Source organism: Gossypium hirsutum, chromosome D03 (genome assembly GCF_007990345.1).
Source record: "Gossypium hirsutum isolate 1008001.06 chromosome D03, Gossypium_hirsutum_v2.1, whole genome shotgun sequence".
In the NCBI taxonomy this organism is placed as follows: domain Eukaryota; kingdom Viridiplantae; phylum Streptophyta; class Magnoliopsida; order Malvales; family Malvaceae; genus Gossypium; species Gossypium hirsutum.
In genome coordinates, this window is record NC_053439.1 from 21,815,982 (window position 1) to 21,822,547 (window position 6,566).

The 6,566-nt window shown below is 36.4% G+C and overlaps 2 non-coding genes across 2 annotated transcripts; both read right to left on the reverse strand.

Annotated features, from left to right (window-relative positions):
• Window positions 1–1,059: 1,059 nt before the first annotated feature.
• LOC121215857 (small nucleolar RNA R71) lies at window positions 1,060–1,166 on the reverse strand. The gene has a single exon (XR_005911826.1). It is a non-coding gene; the product is annotated as a small nucleolar RNA R71 (small nucleolar RNA).
• A 3,864-nt stretch (window positions 1,167–5,030) lies between these two features.
• On the reverse strand, window positions 5,031–5,137 carry LOC121215665 (small nucleolar RNA R71). The gene has a single exon (XR_005911641.1). It is a non-coding gene; the product is annotated as a small nucleolar RNA R71 (small nucleolar RNA).
• Between the last annotated feature and the right edge of the window lie 1,429 nt (window positions 5,138–6,566).

The following is a 6,566-nucleotide window of genomic DNA, read 5'->3' on the forward strand; positions in this document are numbered from 1 at the left end:
CTGAAGGGACCTAATGTGGTTTCCAAACTCATGAAAGATCGAGTTGTCATGGAATGTTTTTCCAAATATTATTAAGCATGTTGATAATAAATTGAGTTTAATTATAGTAATTGTCCTAGTTTATTTATGTTATAATTGTTGCAAATTGTGTTTAATTTTACTAAAATCTATTTCATCCATATAGTTTGCATTAGGGATCATTGCATTTTGTTTAGTATATTTTAATCACCACTCCTCAACTATATTGTGTTTTTTTATTTACCAAATTGTTAATATAATTTTACAAATTAAATGACTTAGCACAAATACAATCCCTGTGGAGACGATAACTCAATACTTACTTATTACTTGATAACAACTATGTACACTTGCACAAACCCTAGTGTTACAAGTTTTTGGCACCGTTCCCGGGGATTGTCAACTGTTGCCATAATCATTTTTTTCCTGAAATTATTTATTTTCAATTTGATTTATTTCTAATTTTTGTGATTTTCTTTTCAGGTGTTTATGAGCATAGATCGAATTATCGATTTACGCTCTATAGACCCTGAAATTGAGCGAACTTTCAGACAAAGAAGACATGAACGAATAGCTCAAAGACAAGTCGAGATGGACCATGGAAATCAAAATCAAGACCAAGGTAGTAAAGCTGATCATGTACGAAATCCCATCCTCATTGCCGATGATAGGGATCGATGTATCAGAAAATATGATGTACCACATTTCAGTGAGCTAAACCTAGGAATTAGTAGGCCAAATATTGAGGCAATCCAGTTTGAATTGAAACCAATGATATTTCAAATGCTACAAATAGTGGGCCAATTTAGTGGTATGCCCACGGAAGATCCATATCCTCACCTTCGATTTTTTATGGAGGTGAGTGATTTATTCAAGATAGCCGGTGTGACTGAAGACGCACTGTGGTTGAAGTTTTTTCCGTACTTGTTGCGAGATCGAGCATGAGCATGGATCAATTCATTGCCACCAAGTTTCATATCTACATGGCAAGAATTAGCAGAGAGAATTTTGGTTAAGTATTACCCACCTAGCAAAAACGCTAAGTTGAGGAACGAGATCACAACTTTCCAACAATTTGATGATGAGTCTTTGTATGAGGCTTGGGAGCGATTCAAGGAGTTACTTCGTAAGTGTCCTCATCATGGGATTCCTAATTCTATCTAGTTGGAGACATTCTATAATGGTCTCAATGCACATACAAGATTGATGGTAGATGCTTCCGCGTATGGTGCAATTTTGTCTAAGTCCTATAATAAGGCTTATGAGATCATCGAGAGGATTGTGAGTAATAACTATCAATGGCCAAAAAATTGAACAGCCTCAGGAAAACGTGTGGTCGGAATTCATGAAGTTGACTCTCTCACTTCGTTATCAGCTCAGTTATCATCTATTTCCTCTATGTTAAAATAGTTAACCGCTAATAGTACTAATAATTTTGCAGCTCAGCCACCAAGTCCGTTTCAAGTAGATTCTTGTGTGTATTGTGGGGAAGGTCATTCTTTTGAGAATTTTCCATCAAATCCCGAGTCAGTTTACTATGTGGGGAACCAATATCAAAATAGGAGTAGACAAGGACCCCAGTCCAACTTCTACAATCCTTCATGGCGTAATCATCGTAACTTTTCTTGGAGCAACCAAGGAAATGGACCAAACAACAACATATTGCAGCAAAGACCTAACCAATCTCAAGGGGTTAATCAGCAACCCCAAAACCACCTCAAGCTGAGGCATCAAACAGTTTAGAGAACTTGTTGAAAGCATACATAGAAAAGAATGACGCTTTTATCCAAAGCCAAGCAGCAACACTGAAAAATTTGGAAAACCAAATGGGTCAGTTGGCTACGGAGCTTCATAATAGACCGCAAGGACCCTTACCGAGCAATATTATGAATCCAATGAATTTAGGTAAAGATTATATCTAGGTAGTGGCATTGCAAAGTGGTAAGACTCTGGAACCCCAATTGATTGATGTCGAAGATGAGCATGTTGAAATGGAGGGAAGTCAACCAGATGTTGAGGTTCCTACACCAAAGGAATCAATATCTATAAAGTCTGACAAGGTAAACCCTAACTTAGTGAATTCATATTGTTTAACATCTTCTTTGGATACAGATTTACCTACTCAAAAAAATTGTCCGATTTAACAAAAAGTTCCATCACCTTCATATCTGCAATGATTGTAGCAACACAATAAAAAACATGAGGTGCAATTCAAGATGTTTTTGGATGTTCTGAAGCAGTTACACATAAATATTCCATTGGTAAAGGATTTAGAAAAAAATCTTAATATTGTGAAGTTTATGAAGGATATACTATCCAAGAAGAAACGACGGAGTGAGTTTGAGACTGTTGCCTTGATAAAGGAGTGTAGTGGGTTCCTGCAGAACAAACTGCCACCGAAATTTAAAGACCCAGGAAGGTTTACTATACCCTGTAACATTGGTGAATCTTATTGTGGTAAAAGCTTTGTGTGACTTAGGAGCGAGTATCAACTTGATGCCTAAGTCTATTTTCAAGATGTTAGGGATAGGTGAAGTAAGACCTACAACTGTGACGCTTCAGCTAGTGGATCGATCTTTAGCATATCCCAAAAGAAAGATCGAGGATGTTTTGGTAAGAGTTGATAAATTTATTTTTCTTACTAATTTCATTATTTTAGATTTTGAAGTAGATAACGAAGTGCCAATTATCCTTGAGAGACCTTTCCTAGCCACAGGAAGAACGTTAATTGATATGCAGAAAGACGAACTTACTATACGAGTTCAAAACGATCAGGTAACCTTTAACATTCTTAAAGCAATGAAATTCTCCAACCCACCAGAAGAGTGTTAAGTTATGGAAGAAATAGAAACCTTGGTTTCTATGGAAAGCAATTTTGAGGAAGATCCATTGGAGAAATCCTTAAAGTTTGACCCTTTGGAGTATGAAGGAGGTGAAGAAAGCATGGCATTGATGGAAGCCAATCTGAGAAATTTTCTTCAATCCACACGATTTGAACTGTTGGAGTTGGAAGTTAGAGAATTTTTGCAACCCAAGTTGTCAATTGAAGAACCACCTAAACTAGAACTAAAGGTACTTCCTTCCCATTTGAAATATGTTTATTTAGGTGACTGTTCTACTTTGCTTGTGATTATTTCAGCAGAACTAACGAAAGATCAAGTGGAACAACTGATTGTTGTTTTAAAGAGATTTAATAAAGCAATTGGTTAGACTATAGCTGATATTCGAGATATAAGCCATTCATTTTGCATGCACAAAATTATTTTAGAGGAAGGTGAAAGAGCTCAAATTGATGGGCAAAGGAGGCTCAATCCTATTATGAAAGAAGTTGTGTGGATGAAAGTGATCAAATGGTTAGAAGAATGAATCATCTATCCTATTTCAGATAGTTCGTGGGTAAATCCAGTGCAGTGTGTGCCGAAGAAAGGTGGAATCACGATTGTTGAAAATGAGCATAACGAATTGATTCCAACAAGAACTGTTACTAGTTGGAGAATTTGTATTGATTACAGAAAGTTGAACAAAGCCACTCGGATAATTTTATTTAAGCTAGGATGATTATTTTGATTAAATAATATTTATTTGATTCATGTTTATAATGTTTGTGCCTCAATCGATCATGTTTTCGATTAAAATCAAGTTTGTATTTCATTCATACGTGATTGAAATGCACCTGAATTAGCTGAGCAATCTTAACCAGACGATGGCTAATGGACGCATAATTGAAATGTGCATGCCCAATTTAGATCCTAACCTGATTGAATTGTAGGTTGCATAACAACTCTAACCAAGCTCTGTTATCTGCATAGCTTTTAGATTTGTGTGATGAAACTATTTCAAACCTAACACGTCCCTGTTACCTCACACGAATGCTAAGAAACCCTTAGTAAATAAGGATAAGTAAAATGCGTATTTACTAAGTAAAGGATTCCGAAAGGATCTAATGTGGTTTCCAAACTCAGGAAAGATCGAGTTGCCATAGAATATTTTTCCGAATGTTATTAAGCATATTGATAATGAATTGAGTTTAATTAAAGTAATTGTCCTAATTTATTTTTGTTATAATTGTTGCAAATTGTGTTTAATTTTACTAAAATCTATTTCATTCATATAGTTTGCATACTTAGGATAATTTGCATTTAGTTTAATATATTTTAATCACCACTTTTCAACTATATTGTGTTTTTATTTACCAAATTGTTAATATAATTTTACAAATTAAGTGACTTAGCACAAATACAATCCCTGCGGAGATGATAACTCGATACTTACTTATTACATGATAACGACTGTGTACACTTGCACAAACCCTGGCGTTACAAGTTTTTGGTGCCGTTGCCGGGGATTGTCAACTATTGCCATAGTCATTTTTTTCGTGAAATTATTTATTTTCAATTTGATTTATTTCTAACATTACTAACTTATTCATTTTAATTTTTGTGATTTTCTGTTCAAGTGTTTATGAGTATAGATTGAATTATTGATTTAGTTCTTGTAGACCCTAAAATATATCGAACTTTCAAACAAAGAAGACGTGAACGAACAACTCAAAGGCAAGTCAATTCAGACCTTGGAAATCAGAATCAAGACCAAGTTATGAAGCCGATCATGTACAAAATCCTATCCTCATTGCCGATGATAGAGATCGATGTATCAAACAATATGCTATGCCACTTTTCAGTGAGTTAAACCCAGGAATTAGAAGGCCAGATATTGAGGCAATCCAGTTTGAATTGAAACCAATGATGTTTCAAATGCTATAAACGGTTGGCCAATTTAGTGGTATGCCCACGGAAGATCCACATCTCCACCTTCGATTGTTTATGGAGGTGAGTGATTCATTCAAGATAGCCGGAATGACTGAAGATGCACTAAGTTTGAAGTTGTTTCCGCAATCATTGCGAGATCGAGCACGAGCATGGCTTAATTCATTTCCACCAAGTTTCATATCTACATGGTAAGAATTAGCAGAGAGATTTTTCGTTAAGTATTTCCCACCTAGCAAAAACTCTAAGTTGAGGAACGAGATCACAACTTTCTAACAATTCGATGACGAGTCTTTGTATGAGGCTTGGGAGCGATTCAAGGAGTTACTTCGTAAGTGTCCTCATTATGGGATTCCTCATTGCATCCAGTTGGAGACATTCTATAATGGTCTCAATGCACATACAAGATTGATGGTAGATGCTTCCGTGAATGGTGCAGTTTTGTCTAAGTCTTATAATGAGGCTTATGAGATCATCGAGAGGATCACGAGTAATAACTATCAATTGTCAACAAATCAAACAGCTTCAGGAACACGCGTAGCTGGAGTTCATGAAGTTGACTCCCTCACTTCGTTATCAGCTCAGGTATTGTCTATTTCCTCTACGCTAAAATAGTTAACTGCTAATAGTACTAATAATTTAGCAGCTTAGCCACCAAGTCCGTTTGAAGTAGTTTCCTGTGTGTACTGTGGGGAAGGTCATTCTTTTGAGAATTTTCCATCAAATCCTGAATCAGTTTACTATGTGGGGAACCTATATTAAAATAGAAGTGGACAAGGACCCTAGTCCATCATCTACAATCCTTCATGGCATAATCATCCTAACTTTTCTTGGAGCAACCAAGGAAATGGACCAAACAACAACTTATTACAACAAAGACCCAACCAATCACAAGGGTTTAATCAGCAAGCTCGAAAACCACCTCAAGCTCAGGCATTAAACAGTTTGGGGAACTTGTTGAAAGCGTAAATGGCAAAGAATGACGCTTTGATCCAAAGACGAGTAGCAACACTGAAAAATTTGGAAAACCAAATGGGTCAGTTGGTTATGGAGCTTCATAATAGTCCGCAAGGAACCGTGCCGAGCAATACTGAGAATCCAAGGAATTTGGGTAAAGAACATATCAACGTAGTGGCATTGCGAAGTGGTAAGACTCTGGAACCCCGATTGATTGATGTCGAAGATGAGCACGTTGGAAAGGAGAGAAGTCAACCAAATGTTGAAGTTCCTACACTAAAGGAATCAGAATCTGCAAAGTCTAACAAGGTAAACCTTGAGTTAGTGAATTCAGATATCTTAACATCTTCTTGGGATGTAGATTTAATCTTTGGTTTAATTACACAAGGTCCTTATAGTGTTGAAGAAATTAGAGATTTGCCAAAGATTTACGATTGACCGAGTCTCAGTCCTGAGTTGTGTGGCATCCAAAATTGCTTAAAAATGAAACAAAAAATCAAGTCAAAAGCCACTAAGCATGGCCGGCCACAATTTGAGGTGATTTGAATAGGTTAACATCAACTTTTTTTAGCAAACTATTCCCCTCTCCTCACCAATAAATAAAACCCTCTCATTCCTTCATTCATCATCCCTCAAGCATCCCTTAATCATTCCTCATTCATTCTCATCATTCATCATTCTCTCTTTTTTCCAAATTCTCTTAGTCTTTTCCATTCCCATGCCTAGCATCGTCTCTTCATAGAGATTTAGCAATTAAGCCTCTTAAAGAACCCTTGGTTGGCCACTTTGGAGAGCCATCAGCAAAGGAACGAAGGAGCCTCGTCA